The 24,909-nt window shown below is 49.2% G+C and overlaps 3 pseudogenes; 1 reads left to right on the top strand and 2 right to left on the bottom strand.

Annotated features, from left to right (window-relative positions):
- Window positions 1–562: 562 nt before the first annotated feature.
- Window positions 563–24,578, bottom strand: LOC127303250 (protein NRT1/ PTR FAMILY 2.11-like; annotated as a pseudogene).
- On the bottom strand, window positions 723–1,769 carry LOC139831401 (protein NRT1/ PTR FAMILY 2.11-like; annotated as a pseudogene).
- Window positions 6,005–19,791, top strand: LOC127298985 (ent-kaurenoic acid oxidase-like; annotated as a pseudogene).
- Window positions 24,579–24,909: the final 331 nt, after the last annotated feature.

The raw sequence follows: 24,909 nt of genomic DNA, 5'->3' as shown, positions 1-24,909 counted from the left end.
TGGAATGAGTGGATTCGGTGGAGCAATGGGAGGTGTCATGGGTACCTTTATGGGTGCTATGGGCCAAGCCATGTGAGATGGCGCGGTGGCATGGCTGGCGGATTCAGTGGAGAAATGGGAGGAGCCATGGCCGACGGCACTAAAGGTACCACAGCTGACATCACTGGAGGTTGCATGGGCAGCGGCAGCATAGGTGGCATGAGTGGCGGCAATCTTATGTCCCCACCGACACCATGGAGGAACATGTGCAAGCTCATGAGGTCAACAATAGCAATGATGCATGGACTAGGTCGAAGAACTACGAGTTTGTGGTGAACTATTTCGATGAACTATTTTATGCTTTGAAATCTGCATTTCATATATGATTCTGTTGAACTATGTCGATCGTGAACCATTTTATATGCTATGCAACATGGATTTCAAATTATTTTTATGTGTGTCTGATGATGTTGATAATAGATTCATTTATATTTGTTGTTGATACATTTGTGATGATTATTTTATAGTCAAAATGGGAGCTAGCTGACTACTCGATCTGTTCCGCTTTTGCTTTCGTGTGGAGTATTGATTATTTCCTCAGATCTGCTGACCTTTTTATAATAATCTCGAATCTGTATAGACCACAACAATAGGTGGATTCACCACAACCGATAAGTATATACCACTATGCATGCATGCATATCCATCTTCGAGCCTCGACGGGCAGGCCCTAAACTAAATGACTAAACCGGCGCTGCATTCGCCGCTTTCTTCGGGCTCGTCGAGGCCGGCGTCGCCGGCGCGCCGGAGCCGGTGTGGTCATCATCTGACTTCTTGAACCTGTACCACCGTGCGCACGCCACGAAGTAGACGAGGTTGACCGCTGCGATGACACCGGTGACAAGGTAGAACAGGTCCACCCTGCCCTCGTCCAGTGTCCCGCGCCAGCCATCCCGTTGTCCGGTGCAGAATGGTCACCATGAGCCCGCTGGCGTGGCTCGCCGGTGCCCAGCCAAGGAAGTAGAGCGCCCAGCGACGCTTCGCATGTTCTCGGGGAACTGCCGGTAGTAGAACTCGGTCTGCCCGATGGCGGCGAACGCTCCGACAGGCCCGCCAAGACCTGCTGCGGCACCAGCCGAAGCACGACATCATCGGCGATCCCGGACCGATCCGACGGCGGCGGCGCTCCACCGCCGCCGCCACCAGCATGGTGACCACTGAGAGCACCATTCCGATGCCGATCCGCTGGAGCAGTGTGATGCCACCCTCGCGCTTGGTGATCCGGCGGAGCAGCTGCACGAGAAGACGGTCGTACACCGGGATCCGTAGAGTTAGAGCGAGCATCACGAAGACGACGAAGGAGGCCACCTGCGGGATCTCGGAAGCCGCTGCTGGCGGTGATACGGCGGTCGGTCTGCGCCGCCCGGAGGACGACGTAGGTGCTTAGCTGGGTGACCACCACGAAGTAGACGATCCCGACGACCACACTGGGATGATCCGCGCTAAGCACTTCACCTCCTCCACCTGCTGCATAGTGCACAGCCGCCACGGGTCCGTCGGCGTCTTCCCGTCGGCGCAGAGCGCGTCCTCCTCAGGGGTAAGCATGGCTGCCTTGTCGAGGCACGTGAACTGGTCGGTGTAGGCCAGCTTGGAGACGACCTTGCTTGCTCCTGTGCGGCGGGTCAAATAGTGTGTTTGCTCCGGTGCCGCCGTAGGTGGCGCTTGCGAACCGCGGCAACGAGGACGGACCTGCGCGGAACCAACCATCCATCCACTGCCTGTGCGAGCATGCCTCGCCACACTGTACGGAAAGGCACCTGTGTTGGGCGTCCAGACTCGATGCAGCATGGGAGCCATCTGCGCCGACCAGCCTCGATGCACCTCGCTCGATCACGATGGGGTCCACATGTCGCTCTCGGTCACGTAAATGAGTTTGCCAGCCTGGCTCCAGCTAGTAGCCAAATTAACCAACCGACGCGCACGCCTTTTCCTGGATTTGAAGCTCACGCACGCGCGCGCGCGCATGTACGTATGCCACGTACATCCCCAACATATATACTTTTTTCCTGGGTTTTGCCATGAATATACACTCGTAACCTCTCTCTCTCTCTCTCTCTCTTTTTTTTTTTTTTTTTTTTGCTTTCTCATTCGCCCTCTTGCGCCCGGCTGCTGCATATAATTATAATATTTATTTATTGCAGACGGGAAATCTAAGTCGCTACTCCATCTCACCTCGCGACAAGTTTTTATCTACCTAGCTCTCACGTATATATACGTAGGTGTCTACGTACGTACGCGCGTGCTGACGGAAACGATCGATCTCACGGGGAATCATCCACCCCGCTCCATATACAACTTGGAATTTTGACGTGGCCCTTTTCTAGTTAGTCTCTCCACATCTACTCCCTCCCGCTCTTTCATAAGATGTTATCTACCTCTTTAGTACATCCACTTACTTTAGTTTTTATCTAGTTTGCCTATGTTCACTTATTTTGGTTTGCATTTAACCTCTTTTAAAATATCTAAACAGGCTTACATCAGTGTACACAATGTACACCTGGAGTACATCGCACTACAGAATTAACGCTGCAACCTGTGCTAGATCTCGTACAATGACAACGCTCCGTAATAGCCTAGGTGTTCAGCATGGCTGGATCCAGCGACTCCATCAAGAAGACACTGTTTCACAAGCTTATCTCTTCCACTCCACACCTATCTCTCTCTCTCTCTCTCTCTCTCTCTCTCTCTCTCTCTCTCTCTCTCTCTCTCTCTCTCTCTCTCTCTCTCTCTCTCTCTCTCTCTCTCTCTCCTTGAACTTTTATTTCAAAAAAGAGAGCACCGATCTATTAATCATCATCAATAGTATAAAGAACACCAAAAGTAATAAAAATTACAAAAAAGTCTTTGGACCACCCAATGGAGACTAGCTACAAACACTATAGAGCGAGCCAAAGTCACACCGCCGTTCTCGCACCTCCATCACCGGAGCCGGGCAAAGCTTGTCGAAGTAGAGCTTGTTGTAGTAGAAAGACGGGAGGTTGCCGTGCTAAGACGCCAAAGGACCAAATCAGCAGAGCATCAACCAGCCCCAATGATGAGAACCTTAGATCGAATAGCCAAACCTAGCTATAACCACACCCGCGGACACGAAGACTGGCCGGATCCCAGGATATCCACCGGACACAAGACTCCATGCACCCTTTCGCTGGCATAAGGAGCACCATCGGGGCGAGGATAGGATGGAGAGGACCTTATTCTGCCATCAGAATATAGCCGCCGCCCCATCATCCCGTAGAAGACTTTGAAAAACAACCTAAAAAGAACAAGAACCCTCCCGCCAGCGAGCTACCATGCTCCACCACACCTCCAAGACCCTAAGGCCACTAGAGGCGGAGCAGATCGACGGCTTCACCGGTGAGAGGACGGAACCCTAGATGGGTTTGAGATGTCGCCTCCTCCTGGAGCCCTACGCTACGCACCGGTTCGTTACTATGTGTCCTATATGGCATTTTCGAGTAGAGATCACCGGATCTCGTCGGTCGGATCTGGTGTGTCTTGGGGATTACCCTCTTCGCTACACTTCTTTGGTGGCAAGGGATGTTGCATGTGAGGATGACAGCCTCTGTGGATCTCCGAAAATAAGGCTCAAAAATCGAGCTTCTCCATTTTGGTGGTCCGGCGGACACCGGACGGTTGTCCATGAGCTTTTCCGATAAACTTCCAAGGTGGAAGGAAAAAAAGATTCTCATGGTGGGCTCCTTCAATAAGCGCGGTTGTCTCTCGGTCGGGAGTCAAGGTACGGGGATGCCTCTTCTTGCTGGCCATGGTGGTGTGCAGGAAGAGCAGAACAATGAAGAGATATATGGATCCGGAGGGGGTGAGCCTCGAGCTGCAGTTTGGAGTTTACCACATGACAGACATGATCTACTACCATGATCTCCGGCTGATTAGGCAGCCGCTCCAGATCCCGATGTTGGCATCAATTCAACCTGTAAGGCAGGCCCCTTGATGGATTCACGACGGCATCCCTCCCAAGTATTGGCGTCTCCGGCGATGAAGATGGCGGTCGTCGATGGAGTCCCAACAACCATGGAGACGAGGGATCTGCTCGTGTTTTTCCGTGTTCAGTTTAGGGTCCTTAGTGCACATATTGTGGGGATTGCAATGTAATTTTTTTCCCTTTTAAGAGTCCTTTTTGTAACTTTTAACTCCACTGAGAATATTTTATATATATTGCATCTAGGCCCTTCTAGGCCTTTACCATATTAAAAGTAAAATAAAATCAAGGAGACACATACGGCTTCTACAAATGGGATGGGTCCCACATTGACCAGAGCTAGTATTTTAGTAGTTTATGAGAAAATCGAGACGTTGTACGTGAGAATCGTACATGCACCGTCCTATCTAATCGATTCTGACCTGGGCGGGAATCGTACATGCACGTACTCAAATTCCTGGTCCTTTTATTTTCCCTTTTTTACACAGGAAAGAAAGGATTACTAGTAGCTATAGGTAGTTGAAGAGTAGAACAAGTATGACTTGAAGAAACATATGATGAAAATCATTTTTACACCGAATTTCGTCTCGAGACGACAAAAGGTCCGTTTTTTTTCTTTCTATGAAACAACTGTGTACGTAAGCATATATGTATATAGAATAATAAACCGGGAGGCGCGATCGCGTATGCTCCGGCTCCAGGTGCCAAAACGCCTTCCTCCATGGCCAGCTAGCTATATTCATCAGAATTGGAGCGAGCTACATTATCAGTAATGGAGCGCGTTTTGTATTTGAGTGAGCATGGATTAGGGATGGCACCCGTAGGGTATGGGTACGGGTAGAGCCATCCCATACCCGTACCCATCATCTTTATTCTTACCCGTCACCCGCACTCCATACCCGTCAACGGGTACAAGTTTTTCCCATACCCGTTACCCGACAGGGTAATAAGTACCCGCGGGTAAAAATACCCGCGCTTAGAACACATCAAATTGTTTAAAAAAAATATGACAAGAGGTGAAGCGATCCTAAATAGGGGTCTAATCCTCACTAACCTACCAACGATTGTGAGACCGGGAAGCGTGAGGTTCAGCCTAACAACATGAAGGCATGATTAGGGAAAAATTAAGTACTTTAGAATATTGCAGTTGCCTACTTGTTAATTTTAGATGGGTACATGGGTACGCGGGTACGGGTTCTATGATCCCATACCCGTACCCACTCTACCCGATGGGTATGATATTTTCCCATTTACAAACCCATGGGTAATATTTTGTCCCAAACCCGTATTCCTATTGGGTTTTTACCCTACGGGTATGCGGGTCATGGGTACCCATTGCCATCCCTAGCATGGATGCGTTGACATGCAGGGCACTTGAAGCAAAGCCCACGTGGGCGAGGAGGAGCTGCTGCACGGCCACGATCGAGAACGTCAACTAGCGGTTCCAGTTCAAGCTCATGGACGGAAATCTAGCTGTTTTTATTGGTTGCCGAAAAAAGAATTTTTTCTTATGGAAAAAGGTCATATTCTGCACTTACATCTACACATAGTCCACGCCAGCCGTCGTCAACTGCAAACAGCTACGTACATGTCCAAGAAGGCAAGTCGTGCTCGATCGGCGCCAGAGTGTCGCGCGCCAGTCTCCTCACGTGTGGCCGCCCGGCCGGCTGCTCCGGCCATGAAGCCGACGGCGTCCTCGATGGGGCAGCGCGGCGGCAGCTGGTGGTGAAGAAAGCTTCCCGGCCGCTACCTCGCCGGCGCCCGGCGCCTTCTTCAATGAAGATCGTGGCAGCTGCTGACCGCCGGATAGAGGCCGCCGTTGCGCCGCCGTGTGGACCATGCCGCAAGGACGCCGATGTCTGCCTGCACACAAGCCGGTGCAGTTCCAGCACAAGAGCCACTCCTCTGATGAAATCCTGGCGCGCGGCCGATTGAGCACACCTTCGGCGCGCGCGGCTATGTCTTATCGCGTATGTCGCCGAGAGGATCGTTTTCACGTCCCTGATCCTTCGACCGCGCTCCACGACGATGACAGCTCTGCGCGCGTTGATGGACACGTACATGTACGGAGCGCTCCGTCCATTGGTGGGCGGGCTTGGACTACCAATCCTAGCTAGCCTCATCCCCAAGGTCACCAACAGCAGGGGCCTCGCTTCGCAGGATCTCAGGTCGCCCAACGGTCAGGAACTACTCCGGCGCCACCTTTCCGCGAGCGTCATCGTCCGGCCACTTGGACAAGATGGAGTATTACGCTGCTACGGCCCCGCTCGATTTGATCTTTGGCTCCAGCTCGAACGCAACGCAAACACAAATGCCTTCCGGACGACGACCATCTCCTTCCACCGTCGACCGGCCGGAGGCCTCCCACGCCTCGGACGCACGAGGAAGCTGACTACCCTCCTACGTCCGTGTTAATTACTACTGTACGTACGTTTGATGGGTTGTCTCCCGCCAGTTTCGAGGTGAGCGGCAACGGAGCGTCGCCTCTCCCTGGTGCTGTCGACACCCGCGCCTCGGATCATCTCACCGCACACCGTTAAGACCCAGGACCAAGTACTCGCCACGCCGTCGACGCCGGAAGACTCCTGCAAACGTTCTTGGGCGTCAGCATAATATTGGATCTCGAGAAGCTCGTCTATTCATGTTACCTACTATTTTACATCGATCTACAACAAAAGATATTAAGTGCTCTAACTCGCTTCCAACCCCGCTGGTTCGATCAGCATAACCTCTCGAACAACAACTTCTTTTCTCCGTTCTTACGTTAGCGTCAACTACATCTAAAAACATGAGGAAGTGCGATAAAACCATACTCTACGGGTTAGATAGAATAAAAGAATAGATAATAATCAACAAATTAGCTAGAATCGAAAGAATATCAATGAGTATTTAGCGAGATGAGTTCACGGGATTGAATACATGAATAATACACTAGCAACGGAATATAACTCGACAAAACGGTCACGAAAAGATCGGCATCACACGTGACAGCAATTTTCCCAACCCGGGATTCGCAGAGGTGAAATGCCGCACTTTTCCGCTCTGCGGAGGGGTACTCCAACATCGACAATCTCATCTTGCTCCATCGCGCTAATCAAGCAGTGCTCTTGTATATCGGATCTACTAATATCGGTTGCTCCTACGGGTGCATCAATGACATGTTCCCGAGTCAACAGAACACTAGCTACTGCCTGGCCACCATGCAGCACGTCCACGAGAGAAGTAGATGACTAAGCTACTAAAGCACAAGGCCAACACATCTGAGCTCCTCTAGTACGTATGTAGACACGTTACAATTTCTTGGTCAATTACCTCACGGAAATTAGACTACTAGTACCAGTTTAGTCTTGGTCAAGCATGCATCCATGGATCTATATAATTTTGGGGAGGCCTCCTATCACTTTCTCTCTTTTTATTTTTTTCCTATATTTTCCCACATAAACCCTGCAACCCACCACTGACGGCGCCGCCCCTCCCCAACCCCAACCCCAACTCAAAACCAGGCCACCCGTGGCACCCCCCACGACCACCAACCCCAACCACAAGCACCGCTCCTCCCCACCCCGCCATATGGCATTCTTGGCCGCATCACAGAGACAAAGATGCAAAACACGCAGGGGATGCGGCCGTGCGAGATGTGGTTGGTGGCCCGCTGCCTTCGACGAGCACCACCCGTGTCTCCAGCATCCACGCGGTGGACACCGTGCATCTCCCTCAAGGTGACCGGCACATCCAGAGATCCAACGTGTCACTGCCGCACCATATGTCCTCATTGTCGATCCGTGGATAGAGGGCGGGGATGCAGCAGGACACGACGATGGTCTATCAAGCCGATGGAGGGACCGTGGATTTGGGGCGCCGGCGGTTATCGCCCCAACCGCCGACCTCCTCGGGGCGAGCATGGGCCGAGTAGGGCTTGACCGAGGCGAGCGGGCGACGCGCGAGCCGGGGCGTGGCGTGCGGTGGTCTACGCCGATGGGTGTCGACGTGGGCCGCCCAGCCTCTTCACGCTTTGATCTAGTGAACATCACATATAACATGTACAGAAGAAAATAAAAAGAATAAACTGATAGCTATGGCCCACCGCAAAATTACAAAAAAAAAAACCATAATTTAGGCCTATCTAATATGTATCTCCCTAGAGTGTTGTCTCCTTTGCCACGTCAGCACCCATTATTGATATTTTTTGATCGAATCATCTCTAGTATTATATGGTAATTGTTTGGCATGACAAATGCCATGCCTGAGCTGGGTACAATAGAGATTATTATATCTGACAGAACTGAATGACCATGACGAAAATACATAGACAACTGATTATATACTCATGTCAACGCAAGTGCCGGTAGACAGGTGAGGTTACTGTTGGAATTTGCCCACAGATCGATCACATTAAATTAGACGAACACACGCGAACACAAAACTTATCGCCAAGGGTTCGTGTCACCCTCTAAACTTCTCTTTATATTGATCTTTTGTTTTCTCGCTTTACAACTCGCGGTACTACAAAGACCACACAGCGCCGTGTATATATACACGGCCAACCGACCAACGTCCTATACCTACTCGGTCAGGATCAAAGGAAACCTGGCCGGACTCAGCTCGTAGACGAGCTAGACTAAGACCTACATCGACTCAAACTAATCTAACTCCAAACCGGACACGCCTAACAGCCATGCAAGGCAACTTCTAATTAGACTAGCTCTAGACAAACTCAAACGTAGTGATTAGGACAACAACTAGTACTACCTCAGCGTGCAAGCTGACTAGAAATCTAGTACACATGTGCTAATCACCAAACTTAACCAGAGACAAGATTATTATTTCTAACAGTTACAGCTAGTAGTAGTGCATTGCATACTACTAGATAGAGTAGAAAAATTGCAATCTCGGTCGGTTGCTGATTTAATGGTGGTATCGTGTGCTAATTGAATCAATCAGGTGACGATGATGACGGTGCAGTGTATGGCTCGACGATGAAGAGCGGCCTCCGCCGGAGCTGCCGGCACCGCCGCACGCTCTGCATCAGCTCCTCGCTGTGGCCGATCGACCCGCGACGTGACGAGCAGCATCGTCGCGCTCTGCTTCTCGTGCTGCCCGCCGTTGTCAGCTTTGTGGTCGGCGCGGATGACGGCACACGTACGTACGACGCTGCAGGCTTGGCGCCGGCGGAGCAGCCGTCGTCTGCGCGCGTTGCCGGATGCGCGCGGCCACCACGGTGCCCCTGTCCACCACCTCGACCTCGTCGTCCTCCTCCTCTTGCATTCAGGGATCTCTTCTTGGCGTGGTTCCCTTGCACTTGCAGCTCCCCGACGACATCAAGAACACTTTTGCTTCTGGTGATCGCGAGCAGAGGAGGAGGCGCAGTCAAGGAAGCAGAGCCTGAGACGCCGCGCGTGGAGGTACATACCACGGCCACGGCCTACACCACGAGGCCATCCGCTGCGAGCCGGCCGCACTCACCATCGCCGGCCGAGGCCGGCCGTTGCCGTCCGGAGCGAGACGGGCGCGGTCACCGTTCGATGCCGCCGTCCTTACCGAGACGAGCCTGGTCACGGCCGCCGGCGTTGAGCCGATCGACCAGTTGCCGTCCGGAGCGAGGCAGGCACGGTCACCATCGCGGCCTCACGTTCCTTCCACCGCCGACACCTCTAGCAGCGTCAAGGCATGTACTTGGTCAGGCTCCGCACTCAAGCTTTGCGAGTGGCTCTCTCTGAACAAACACGCCCTGACCATTAAAATAATTTTGTTGGATCACTCCTTTTCCCTTATTTTTCACATCGATTATTTGTTGTATGTTAACATGTTCTAATTTTCTAATAAGTTGGGTCACTCTGCTATTCCAAAATGTTAAAATTGGTTCGCAGAGAAAGCCAGCGGCAACCATGATCCGCGTGCACCCTCGACTGTTTGTGTTTTGTCAGCACATTCAATCTGGAGTACTCCATCCGATCATTTGCTAGCTACTTCCTCAGTTGGGGATCATCAATTTGACCAAAATACCATTAATTATATAGCGTAAAAATTATATCATTACAAAGTAGAAAATCTAAACTTTTTAATGATATATATATTTTATAATATAGTATACTTCATATTACGTTGGTCAAATTTACAATCTAGGGATCCGGGTCCGGCCTTATAATCCTTAACAGAGGTAGTACCACCTAGTACTAACTATTGCCGTTAAAAAATTAATGCGTTTATCAGCCAGGGCCGCCGCCTTGCCTTCCGTGAGCCCCCCCACCTAGGAGACCACCGGCAAGGGGATCCCACCGAGCAGCCGCCATGGCCAAGGAGGCTTCGTGCCGACATCCTCCATCGATTCCCCGCGCGAGGAACTAAGGGCGCAGATCCCCGTCGCCCCTTCACGGGCATCGCCTCCTTGGACCGACATCACTTCTAGGGGCAGCGAGGAGGAGGGGGAGGGGTAGCTAGGGAGGGGCTTTGGGTTCACACCCTCGGTCGCTAGGAGGGGCGACTCGAGGGGCGATGCATTTTCTCATTGACCCAATTGTGGATCATCTTCTGGAAACTTATAACTGAAAAAGTGAGTGTCGCAATGTAACACGGCACCCCTTGTTTTTGCGTGATCAAACTTTCACCCCTGCTCAATTTTTTTCCATTGTTATAAAATAAATACTGCTTAGAGATTTCATTACAATAGGAATTGAATGCTATACCATGCATACCATATATTCTATGTTTGGTTAATCAAATCGATGGTCACAATTATATCTCAATAAACGTGTGGATCACCTAAGTAGGGACGGAGGAAATAGCTAGCTGGAAATATGGAAATTATATAACTTGGAATTTTGCCGCGGCGTTTTCAAGTTAGTTTCTCGACATCTACTCTATCCCTCCCGCTCTTTCATAAGATGTTCTACCTCTTTTATACATCCACTTAAGTTTTTATCTAGTTTACTTTCAGTGCGTAAGTTCACTTATTATTTATTCTCTTTTAAAATATCTAAACAGGCTTACATTAGTTTACACCGTACAAATGGAGTACATCACATTACAAAATTAACACTGCAGCCAGGCTAGATCTCGTAAAATGGCGACGCGTAATAGCCTGGCTGTTGGAATCTCTAAAGAGCACTAAACTCCCAGTGTTGCCGGTTCCTCTGGGCGATCCGCACGTCACTGTCGCCGGCCCCACGTTCAGGGATGTGTCATCGCCAACGGAACCGTCTCCTCTTGGGGTCCTTGTTGCCACCGACTATGTGGGTGTGGGCTATCTGGCGTCGTGCTAGAGCAGGGAGGGGCACCGCCACTGCAATCCCTGCCGCTGTGGCCGGCTCCGACTTCCTCCCAGGATGTTGCGCCCTAAATCGGCTTGCGCAGGTCTCCTCCGCCAATTTCCTGCCACCGTGACGCCGTCCCGTGCCCTAGCGCGACTCCCACGACAACCCTATATGATTTGGTCGTTGGCGCTCCTCCGTCCCTCACGCGCGGCCGCATAATCCTCGGCCTCCTCTGCGCCTCCTCATGTGTCTCTCCGATGTGGTGGTGTTGGGTGGCTCTGCAGTGCTGGAGTCTACCAACTCTTTGATGGGGTCCCTGTCCCCACGCCCGCTTGACGCCTCCCTCCTCTGCGCTCCTCCACGAGCTGCTGGTCGTATTCCCGATCGAGATCCTCCACCAGAAGCTGGTCCTCCACCTGCAGCTGCTTGGCTAAGACCACATCCAGCTAGTTCCCTTTTGGTGCATAAGGTAAGGACTAAGAATCTCCGTTCATTCTACATACGACTTGATAGTGTTCAGAAAACTTCTCTTCATGTGTTTGGGCAGAAAGAGTAGCATATCTGCATATGAACTGGTTATGTTGGAATTATAGACCAATTATAAGTTGCTGCAACTTTCAAAATTTCACTTGAGGAAACACGCTCATTCTCATATTGAAGTTATCAGCAAGTTGCTAGCTATATTTTCAAATGGGCAGTCAGTCCAATGCATGCATATAGAAGTACTCCACAATGCATCCCTCTCGTCTATGGTACGACCACAGTGCGCAGGGCTGACTGATGTACTTCTCCCGCCAAACTCCCTTTTTCTCTTGCATCTCTCTCGCGCTCGCTGGTCCTGCCCCTCGCCGGCCACCCGGAGATGCCACATCATTATAGTATGCACAAGGTGTACCTAGCTACATATATAGTATAAGCTATAGCTAGCTCTACTTAATTAATTAATTGCGCTTAGATCGATCTAGCCGTGACACTCATTGTTATTAGTACTATTACCTTTGTTTCAAGAAATAAGATGCACGCGTATTTTAAGACAAACTTTAATGATAAAAATTGAGCAATAATATGTTAATTATATTATATGTAATTAGTATCGTTGAATTTGTATTGAAAGACATTTTTTAATAAAATTAATTTCATACAACCAATTTTTATCACGTAAAAATAGAACGTCTTATTCCTTAAAATGGAGATAGTACTTATCTTCGATGGGCAAAATCCTTACGTGTGCACTTAATCCGATTTCGTAAAATTTATTTGCATCAACTAAATTCACGCGCTTGCTGTAGCACCAACTAATAACCTACGTATTACTGTACTACACTCATTGATTTGGAGGAATACGTGGATATCTATATACACGTTGCTCTTGCGTACGTGTAACATAAGCACGTGGATTAATTGATCGATTGTTATAAAAAAGGAACCTACCTAGCTAGTTTGAATGGATTGATCGATCGACGCATCCATGCGGCCGCTGATGACTACTAAAATCTAACCCGGGATATCTTACTAGAGCTTCGTGCCGTGGTGGTGGAGCTAGCTGCAGCCCACTTCTCTTCGTTGGAGTTGGAGAGGAGAGCGCTCGACGTAGCAGTCGTCATGCGCCGCCTTCTCACGGAGCCAATCCGCCTTCTTCTCGGCATTACGGCGGCACTGTTCCACCAACATGGTGATGGCGCCCAAGGCGGAGTCGGGACGAAGTCGCCGGTCGTCAGAGCGGGGTGGCGTGCTCGATCTTGGCGACGAGCATCGGAACATCGGAGTAGTCGTCCGATTTAACCCGGGATACCTCACCGGAGCATCGTAAAACAATCCAACAAGTGAAGTGTACATGGTAAATTATAAAGAGATAAATTTGTATGATGTAAAACAATATAAGTTTCCTTCTACTTTGACAATTCGTTTTCGACTTTGAAACCTGATATTTATATATCATACACCCTATTTTTATTATCTTTTCAGCCTTAGAAACTGTCGGTACCTGACGTTCTTTCTCCTACTAGTTGCTTCTCATCGACTTTTTAGCAATTTCAACCCCTCGATCAGTCTTGGAAAGAAGACTTCGGGCCTAAAACACCAAACTTGAAAAACAAGCAGAACAGTCCAAATAGCATGAAGCTTTTCCACCCCACCGTTACTAAACATAGGATTTCCAGGGAAAATTCTGTGAAAATTAGCTTGTTTACTCCACTTGCCATAACTCTCTACACTGTTAGAAAATCTAGCACATTTAGGTCATCTTCCAGCTTACATAGCAGCCCTTGCTTGTAGCCTGAAGATTCTATGATGTCTTGGATATAGTTTGTTCTTCTGAATGCTCCTGCCACTTAGTATTGTTCTTCAGAAAATCCCAAGAGCGAGCATCAAATTCTGTAAGAATAATAGTAGAAATCAAATCAACCCATTCTGATCTAAACTTTCTCTGTTGCAGGAACACAGTCCCACCTTCGCAGAGTGCATCTAGATTTCCATTTAAAGAAAGAAGTGTCCTTACATCATTGTGCCAATGTGGATCCAAACATACCGAGCTGCATTATGGACTGTGGTACTTTGATGAAAGCATTGTCATCTGCCATAGCAGTTAGTCCATCTACTTGTTAACACGTTGAAACATGGAACCAAGGACGACGGGGATAAGAAATCAAATCACGGCACCCACAGCAGGATACATAGGGAGATGCAGCAGCCCAGGCAGCCTAGATATATACCCGATGTACATGCACGCCACCGTATTCAGTCGAAGCAGGACAACATCGACTTACATGACGAGAGTGCCGTTCTGGTATGACGGAGACGATCACAGCTGCCACGCTCGCCTGTCGCGGCTGGTTATGGTTTTGCACTTGTTTAGTTGTGCATGGAACTGGAAGACGTACGAAAGTTGGAAGATGATGGCTTATGAGGCAAACACGGCAGGAGTTTCGGGAGCGAGCAGCGCTGAGGGAATATAGATGAGCGAGAGGTGTGACTGGGGCATCGCCTCGTCGAGCAGCCCGAAGTAGTTCTCGTCCGGCTCTAATCCCTCCTTGTCGTTTTTATAGTCGCAACACTCGTTGTCGCTGGCCAATGGCCATGATAAGCCGGCGGCAGCGTGGCCTCCTTTGAGCAGCATGAAGTCGTCCTCTTGCGCAGCTCCGATCCTCTAGCGGCGGCGTCGCAAGGATGCAGGCAAGGAGCGCGTCGTCTACAATCACGTCAAGGTGCAAGCACTGGGAGCAGAACAGCTGGTTCCACAGCTTGTCCTCGTCCGCCTCGGTGCCCACACCAAGTCAAGGTTTTAAATAGCGTGCTATTTCATTTAGCGAGGACCATCTTCAAACGCTATGCATGTTATAGCGCTATAACGCGCTATATATAAAATAGCGTTTTTGAAAAAAGACATGCAAATGTTAAGGATTTCGGCAACTAAAATCTTGTCCAGCAGACAAATTGCATAACTAGATCGTTCAAAGTATATTCCGGGACCAAATTAAAGACAACATTTTTTAACACATACTAATATTATGATTTAGAGCCAAGAAGGCAACAACAAAGGTGAAAGCACTCATTCAGAATCAGAATAACTACACATCAATAGTTCAATACATATACGCATCTACAAATTGGGATAAGGAGGAGGTTCTAGTCAACTCTAACCTGGTGGGTGATTTTTCTAAGGCGTCCCCAACATCCGAGCCGAAAGAAGTAGCTGACAGAACTCTGTGGGAGGAAGCAACGGACGCCGACGTCACGCTGGAAGAGGCAGCCGCCGCCGTCGCTTCCATGCGGAACTGATAAACTGGAATTTAGGCTAGGTTTTGCCGTACATATACGGGCTTTAGGTATTTAGCTTTGTTGGGGAAATTGGACTTTTGGGCGGATGGGTTGGCATGCAGTTTTGGACCTTTATTTTTTGCAGCTAAACGTTTTAGCGCCGCTACGTGCTATGTGTTTTAGCGCGATTTTAGCACGATTTAGCGTGTTATTTTGTGTTTAGCACTGTAGCGACCATTTTCTGTCAAATATAGCGTGGAGGGTCCAAATCCGCTATTGCGCGCTAAAACCGGCGAAATTGCGCGCTATTTAAAACCTTGCACCAAGTAGAGGATCTTGCCGACGTTTTCCTTGGTTGGGCTTGGTTAATTTCCTGGCCGGCCAGATTGGATAGGTTCATGTTGATCTGATCCTCGAGGAAAAACCCTCTTACGAAAGTTGATTTGATCGTATATATGGACCTTGTGTACACTGTATACAGAGACAGGATTCTCAGGTTTCGATTGGGCGATGCATCTGGACTCTTTCGATTACTGCACCGATCCGATTTGTACTCCACACGGTGGCCTCCGATATTTTTTCTATCGTACGATACCAGGGCACTCCGCGCTTTGGATCGATGATCGGTTTTCTTTAATATGAGGTCTTGCACGATATCCATGAACCGTGTGTTGTAAATACACACCAGTAATATTAAGCGCGATCTTTTTTTCCTTTCACGGAGCCAATGGGTGACAAGAGATTCACAGTCTCAGGTCTAGCTATAGTCTTTTTTTCGGTCAAACTATGTACCAATGGAGGGAGTACAATGGAAGACCCGGATGTTCCGAGGCTATGCTCTTGCTACTTCAACCGAGATTTGTTTGTGTATATATTCATAATTTATAGATCAATGACTATGAAAAGGGAGCTCAATACACATCCATGGCGAGCTGTTGGCTGACAGCGGCGCTCGGCACGACATGATCAGCTCTGCGCAGCTTCGAGTCGCCGTGGTGTCGCGAGCCCGTTGCGCGGACTTGGCTCAGCGCCCGGTTGCCGTAGTGGCCAACAATGGCCTGGGGCGGGCGTCCTTGCCGGTGCCCATGCGCTGCCATGCATGGCAGGGGTGGCCACGCTAAACGCAAGGCTTTCTCCTGCCCTCATGAGGGTGATCCTTCCGCCTCCTTGGAACCTAGTAGATGAAACAGGTAGAGATAAAACATACTTATACTCTGAGAGTAGGCGTTGGTGCGCTGCCGCTGCGCGACAGCAGTCCCGACGCCGATCAGGTCGACTCGATCAGCAGAGAGCACTTCGATCAGCTCCTCGACGTATGCATTGTCAATGACGCTGGGGGGGCGGGGGGGGGGGGGGGGGACAAACTGAGCCCGCCGACCATCAGGCGCCGCAAGGGTCCCTGCATATGCCTCAGTGCCTCCTTGGTATGGGTCTCCTCTCCATCTTCCTCCGAAGCCTACTTTATATAGGCAGTCAGCTCGGTTGGTAGAGGAAGTCACACACGTCTGCAAATCTGTTGGGATACGGATACGATGGATTCAAACTGCAATCGATCTGGTGGCCCAAGAGCACTCACGTAAAAATAAGTCCCCACAGTTAGCCCATGCATGCAAGCAAATACATGCAAAGCTAAGTTATAAACAGTCACTGGGCTAATTAAACTCCGTCATTGGCCCTTCTAGTAATACACATACGATGCATGTATGGTTTCTCTAAGCTGAATTTGGACAAATTTTGAACTCTGAATTTGCACAAATTATCATCAAACAGCGGCAACGACAACATCATTGCCATATAGCATGTTAATTTGCACATGCAAACTCTCCATAACATGATCATCTTCATACGAGTACGTGCTAGTATATATGCAACGCCCAGAGCCCCGGCTACACTTGCCGCCAAAAGCATGCATAAATAATCCTACCTAGCTAATACGTGCCACACTATGACAGAGGAAAAAGAAAGATAACTAGCTAACTAGCTTCCGTCGATAGCAGCTTCCATGTCCAGAAAAATAAAAAATAATCCATGAAGATAATCATTTACATGCATGCATGCACCACTGGAGTACTAAATCCACTATGGCTAGCCGAACTGCACAGTCCAGATAAGGCCCATGCTATGCATGATTGGCACAAAAGGCCTTGTTCTACCCAACAGCAGAAAAGAGCACATGGGTAGCCAGAAAACAACCATGCATGCCATCTTTTAGTCCCACCTCGCTTAGATAAGGTTGTTTGGAGCAACTTATAAGGGAAGTTGGTGTACACATATAAAATACTAGAAACACTAGGGCTGCACTACACACATAGCGCGTGCGCTCGCGTGAATATTCGCGACTTAAGACTTTGGACGCTTGGCGACGGCGCGGATAGCAAACATAATCTATTTTTTTGCTAATATTAGTTGGGAGAGATGCATATATAAATGCAATGCCGATATTTAACTATTTTATTATGGTTTTATGTATAATCACTAGTATTACACACCTGGCCATAATGATGAAATACATAGTTTCTTGGATGAGTGTATGTGAGTGTCTATGTTTCACTAGTATTTTATTATGGTTTTATGTATAATCACTAGTATTACACACCTAGCCATAATGATGAAATACATAGTTTCTTGGATGAGTGTATGTGCGCGCCACGTAGAGGGCCTTTTGTCGTGGGTGGTAATACCGCCCGCGACAAAGGGCCTATCCCCTACGCGCCCGCGCCTGCCACGTGGTGGACTATATGTCGCGGGTGGTAGCGACCCACGACAAAAGGGGGACCTTTTATCGCCTCTTTTGTCGCGGCTGGCCACTCGCGACAAAAGGCCCTTACCACCCTGAACAAATGCCCTGTTTTCCACTAGTGGGAGGTTCCTGGTTTTTCCGACGTACAAAGCGGAAGGGCGAGCTACGGTTAATTCACTGATCTCCTCTATTGCTACTTTTGCTATGTGCTCCATTCAGCTACGGGGCACATGGGCGTGCCTTTCCTCGGCGAGACGCTCTCACTGCTCTGGTATTTCAAGCACGCGCGCCGCCCGACGAGTTCATCGGCGCCAAGAAGAACGCGTACGGGAAGGCGGCGGGGATGTACCGGACGCACCTGTTCGGCTCCCCCACCATCATCGCCTGCACGCCGGCGGCCAACAAATTCGTGCTTCAGTCCCCCGAGAACTTCGGAGTTCATTGGCCCGAGCCGGAGCTCGTCGGCCACACCTCCGTTGTCAACGTCGAAGGCGCCACCCACACCAGGCTCCGTGGGTTCATCCTCGCCACCATCAATAGCCCCAGGTCGCTCCAGGACCATCGCCGCGGTTGTGCAGCCGCGGGTTGTGGCTGCACTTGCCTTCTGGTCCGACAAAGGCACCATCGTCGCCGCCACCGAGATCAAGAAAGTAAGAACAAGTTACCATTTATAGGTAGTCAAATATATTTTATCCCGATTTATCTAGAGAAACAATTGTTCACGTATGCATGCAGGTGACGTTCGCGAACATCTGCATGATGTTCATAAGCATGGAACCATCACCCCTAACGGAGAAGATCGACGAGTGGTTCGGAAACTTGGTTGCTGGCCTTAGGTCATTTCCCTTGGATTTTCCAGGCACAGCGTTCTATCACGCTCGCAAGTGCCGTCGGAAGCTCAACGCGGTGTTCCGTGAGGAACTGCATGCTAGGAGGAAGAAAACCATGGTAACCAAGGCCGAGGATGACGATGTGATGGGTGGGTTCATGCGGATGGAGGACGAGCAGGGAAGAAGCTAAGCGATGACGAGGTGGTGGACAATATTGTTTCTCTCGTCGTCGCCGGCTACGAGTCCACCGCCAGCGCCATCACATGGGCCACCTACCACCTAGCAAAATCCCCCGACACTCTCGCCAAGCTACGTGTAAGCCAGCAATATAACTCCAATCAGATAAGCATATGGTAATAGAAAGGGATCATATCTAACTAATCTCTCGTGATTTGCAGGAGGAGAATTTGGCGATGAGCGAAAGCAAAGGTGGCTTGTCTTTCATCACACATGACGACATCCCGAAGATGAAGTACACAGCGAAAGTGGTAGAGGAGACAATCCGGATGGCCAACATCGCGCCGATGGCGCATCGTGTCGCGAAGAGGGACGTGGAGTACAACGGGTACACCATACCAAAGGGATGGCCAGTTCTGGTGTGGGTGAGGTCGTTGCACACCGACCCCAACAACTTCCAAGATCCCCTCACCTTCAACCCTGACAGATGGGACGTAAGTAGAATAAGTATTGTTTCCCAAAATATGTGCGTGTAATCTTACATGTTCATCATGAATGAATCAGCTAATGATGACAACCATACGGAATTGTTAATTGACGCCTGAATGATGCAGGAGCCGGCCAAGCCAGGCACGTACCAGGTGTTCGGAGGAGGCTATAGGGTTTGTGCAGGCAACATGCTCGCGAGGCTGCAACTCACCATCATGCTTCATCACCTCTCCATCGGCTATGAGTAAGTACGGGCTAGCCAACACTAATTTAGATACCCAATTGCATTCAATATGCATATGACATAAATTGTATTTGTTGATATTATGTTATGTGGTTGAGAGTTTGCCCTCCATTATTTCAGATGGGAGTTGCTAAATCCTGATGCAGAGATTAGTTACCTTCCCCACCCGAAGCCAGTGGATGGCGTGGCCATGACCTTCCATAAGCTTGCGGAAAAATGATCCAAAGCTACATTTGCTAGTGTTGAGAAGCATATTTGTGCTTAATTATCACCACCAATATAGCTACATATATATATGCATGTTTTAATTTGGCATTATTGCATGATAATATCAGATCTGCAACTAGCCTAATATTTTCTCTATATGTAATACGATAAGAGTATGGTTTGTTGTCCATGGAATGAACACATCAACATGCTAGCTTATCTAAGAAGATGGCTATCTACATAGCTAGATTCTAACAATAATCACTATACCAAATCCGACGTTTGCAAATATTTGTTTGATTTCTCTCTAATTGCGGCATGTGGTGGGCATACTTGACAAGTATCCCAATAGTAAGTTTTGGTGGGATTTTTCCACCGATGCATGGTCACAGAATGTTATTCGTGTATTTATTTCGAGATTCTGAACTTCAAAATGAAATATCTTTAGAATATTATGTGTGCGCTTAACATAAAAACAACATATCACAAAAAAGGAAAAGTGTGCGGGTATTAGAAAATCAGGAAACACAGTCTATGTGAGGGGTGCAACACCTCATGTGCTCGATTCCGTCTTCCCGGAATTGTTTTGCAATAGATACCCATACCATGAACAGTTAAAATATGTATTACCTAAATGGACTGTGTTGGGCTGTAAGGTCCATGAGGCTTTGCAGGCCCACTTTGTTTGTCAGCCAGTAACAACAACAACAAAAAGGACCAACAACATTTTTTTCTATGCTCTCAAGATAATATGTACTGTACAATATTTGTGCAATAGAATAAGACAATGCCGCCTGAGTCCAAACTGTACTAATTGGGGGTGATGTACACACAACATATAATCGCACTTACCATCATTTATTTTTTGGTGGAAATGTAACAAGACCGGAACTTGGCAAAGTCTTTACGGAGTGTGACACTCGACAAAAAAATCCCCACATGGAAAAATTTACCAAGGTACTCAGCAAAGAAAATGCAATTGGCAAAATCCCATAAATCAGAATTCAAAAAAAGAAATTTCCACCACTTTGTTGCTTTCAGCATATTTTCTAAGGCCCCCTTCTTTTCTAGATGTCCGCTGCTGCACTATGTTGTGTCTTACATAGACAAGAGGCATATACGAGAATCAACCTGGGGTTGGGTAGTTAGGAGGGTGGTTGTACCCCAGTCCACCAGAGTTCAAACCCCAGGTTTGATATCTGTGTGTCTTATAAAGGAGGAATATTCATTCAGTGGGAGGCGACGTTCCCGTCGACAATGAGGCGCCTGTGGTGACTTCGTCAATTTTAGGATCCAATCCGCCGGCTCAGTCTTCCGGAGGTGCTCATAGGAGTAGGGTGTGCGTGTGTTCGTTCCTAGGGATGAGTGTATGCGTGTGTATGTGAGTGTCTATGTTTGTAATGTGTTTCTCAAAAAAAGAGGCATATACACGGTCTTCACCAACTTTTAGTTAAGGTGACAGTAAAAGGCTTCCTTCACACTTGCTTCCAGAGATTATAACTGAATCTCCTATTTGAAGTCGTCTAATAGTGAGGAATATAGGTAACATACATGGCAAAGGAAAGCACTCGGTGAAATCTCAAAAGTACACAAGGCCAAAACTAACACTCGGCAAACAAAGTAAATTACACTTGGGAAAAAAATTGTGTCGAAAAATCCACGGGGACATGCGGCTTCCACTAGTACATAATAGCTTATTGGCGGTGTACCGTACCCCCTTTGCTAGCAGACATCGGTATGTCACCAGTATCCCACCTCTGGTGGCAAACCCGCCTCTGGTATCCCACAATGTTGTAATATATCCTTCTATTCAGTTTTAATCTTTTGTTGATTTTACTCGGTGTTGTGAATCGGTTGCAAAAAAATGCTACTGAGCTGAGCTCTTTTCATCTTTTGTAAGTGACAACTAAAGGAAGTTATTGGTGGGGTACGGGTTTGGACGAAATAAGATGATGCATGCAACAAAACAGAAACGTAAAGGAATAAGTTAGATACCCCATGACATCTCGAAAACACATGATTCAAGGTAATCTGGAGCTTTTCATAGTTTCTGTTTCACAAAAGATAGAACTAACAACTCCGAAAATGTAGCAACACAAACAATAGCTATAGTCCTCCAAAAACTTCAATATTCATCTAAAAATTGCTTGGACTCTATCACTACTCATTCAAAAAACGCAAGGTAAACATTCTTCAAAAAATGCACCCAGGGGGAGGGAAGAGTTCAAGGCTTGGACTCTCCCCAGTTGACTCGGTTTGGACTCCAATGTCCCCCCTACGTCGGTTTAGGGGGAGGAGTCCATCCGGACACCGTCTCAACCCCACTAAGTTGGTTCGGGGAGGGGGGCAGAGCCGTCGGACCTCCTAAATAAAGGGGATGAGAGGGGCCCGCTAAGGCCAAGCTGACCATCCCCTCTCCCGAACCATAGTCATCGCGCTGCCCCTTCCACCGCCGCCCTAGCGCGTTGCCGCCAGCCACCACCACCGTACCACTCCACCTCTTGCTCTCGCCCTAGCAGACGTGAACGGAGGACCGACGCGGTGGTCTACTTCCCCTTCTTCACCGAGTGCTGCCCGAGATTACTCCCTCCTAGATATTATCTAATCGGGCTCGCGGAAGCACTGCCGGATCTTCATCGGAACATTCCCACTTCAACAGTGTGCTTGATCACATTTCGACATGGTGTTGCTGATCACGTACATGTAGATAATGTGGAGGTGTTGCGCGTGTAATATTTTATTATAGGAGTGTTCGTGGGATAATACATCTTCTCGTGACTAGAGCACACTAGTTGGGGGATCGACTCATGACTTCATCAACCACGTCATCGACTAATTCCACTAGGTTTATTTACGAGAGTATGATCTGTTACCTCCCCTCTTGCATATGATCTTGGTTATGTGTAGGTTTTTTTCTATACGTGTTCCCCAATAGGAAGCCCCCTTGTGCCACCTCCTCCATCGTTCCTGTCCATGACTGAAGAGGAGGATCACGTGTTTCCTCCTCCAGACTCATCGTACGTCATCAATGATATGTCGCAAAGGTATAGTATACATTTTTCTATTATTTTTAGCACCTTTTTAATGCAATTATGTTTGTTTGATTTTTTTTGCATCTATATATGCAGTTTCGATGATGAGTTGTTTGTGCAACACATGAATTTTGCATCACAAGAGTATACCAATCCATTGCAAGAATATGAGACAAACTATGAAGATGACTTTCAAGATGAGGTGGAATGAGTGGATTCGGTGGAGCAATGGGAGGTGTCATGGGTACCTTTATGGGTGCTATGGGCCAAGCCATGTGAGATGGCGCGGTGGCATGGCTGGCGGATTCAGTGGAGAAATGGGAGGAGCCATGGCCGACGGCACTAAAGGTACCACAGCTGACATCACTGGAGGTTGCATGGGCAGCGGCAGCATAGGTGGCATGAGTGGCGGCAATCTTATGTCCCCACCGACACCATGGAGGAACATGTGCAAGCTCATGAGGTCAACAATAGCAATGATGCATGGACTAGGTCGAAGAACTACGAGTTTGTGGTGAACTATTTCGATGAACTATTTTATGCTTTGAAATCTGCATTTCATATATGATTCTGTTGAACTATGTCGATCGTGAACCATTTTATATGCTATGCAACATGGATTTCAAATTATTTTTATGTGTGTCTGATGATGTTGATAATAGATTCATTTATATTTGTTGTTGATACATTTGTGATGATTATTTTATAGTCAAAATGGGAGCTAGCTGACTACTCGATCTGTTCCGCTTTTGCTTTCGTGTGGAGTATTGATTATTTCCTCAGATCTGCTGACCTTTTTATAATAATCTCGAATCTGTATAGACCACAACAATAGGTGGATTCACCACAACCGATAAGTATATACCACTATGCATGCATGCATATCCATCTCTGAGCCTCGACGGGCAGGCCCTAAACTAAATGACTAAACCGGCGCTGCATTCGCCGCTTTCTTCGGGCTCTCGTCGAGGCCGGCGTCGCCGGCGCCGGAGCCGGTGTGGTCATCATCTGACTTCTTGAACCTGTACCACCGTGCGCACGCCATGAAGTAGACGAGGTTGACCGCTGCGATGACACCGGTGACAAGGTAGAACAGGTCCACCCTGCCCTCGTCCAGGTCCTGCGCCAGCCATCCCGTTGTCCGGTGCAGAATGGTCACCATGAGCCCGCTGGCGTAGCTCGCCAGTGCCCAGCCAAGGAAGTAGAGCGCCCAGCGACGCCGCATGTTCTCGGGAACTGCCGGTAGTAGAACTCGGTCTGCCCGATGGCGGCGAACGCCTCCGACAGGCCCGCCAGCACCTGCTGCGGCACCAGCCAGAAGCACGACATCATCGGCGATCCCGGACCGATCCGACGGCGGCGGCGCTCCACCGCCGCCGCCACCAGCATGGTGACCACTGAGAGCACCATTCCGATGCCGATCCGCTGGAGCAGTGTGATGCCACCCTCGCGCTTGGTGATCCGGCGGAGCAGCGGCACGAGTAGACGGTCGTACACCGGGATCCAGAGAGTTAGAGCGAGCATCACGAAGACGACGAAGGAGCCCTGCGGGATCTGGAAGCTGCTGCTGGCGGTGATACGGCGGTCGGTCTGCGCCGCCTGGAGGACGACGTAGGTGCTTAGCTGGGTGACCACCACGAAGTAGACGATCCCCGACGACCACACTGGGATGATCCGCGCTAAGCACTTCACCTCCTCCACCTGCTGCATAGTGCACAGCCGCCACGGGTCCGTCGGCGTCTTCCCGTCGGCGCAGAGCGCGTCCTCCTCAGGGGTAAGCATGGCTGCCTTGTCGAGGCACGTGAACTGGTCGGTGTAGGCCAGCTTGGAGACGACCTTGCTTGCTCCTGTGCGGCGGGTCAAATAGTGTGTTTGCTCCGGTGCCGCCGTAGGTGGCGCTTGCGAACCGCGGCAACGAGGACGGACCTGCGCGGAACCAACCATCCATCCACTGCCTGTGCGAGCATGCCTCGCCACACTGTACGGAAAGGCACCTGTGTTGGGCGTCCAGACTCGATGCAGCATGGGAGCCATCTGCGCCGACCAGCCTCGATGCACCTCGCTCGATCACGATGGGGTCCACATGTCGCTCTCGGTCACGTAAATGAGTTTGCCAGCCTGGCTCCAGCTAGTAGCCAAATTAACCAACCGACGCGCACGCCTTTTCCTGGATTTGAAGCTCACGCACGCGCGCGCGCGCATGTACGT

This window comes from Lolium perenne, chromosome 5 (genome assembly GCF_019359855.2).
Source record: "Lolium perenne isolate Kyuss_39 chromosome 5, Kyuss_2.0, whole genome shotgun sequence".
NCBI classification, from domain to species: domain Eukaryota; kingdom Viridiplantae; phylum Streptophyta; class Magnoliopsida; order Poales; family Poaceae; genus Lolium; species Lolium perenne.
This window is presented reverse-complemented; position numbering and strand designations above follow the sequence as displayed.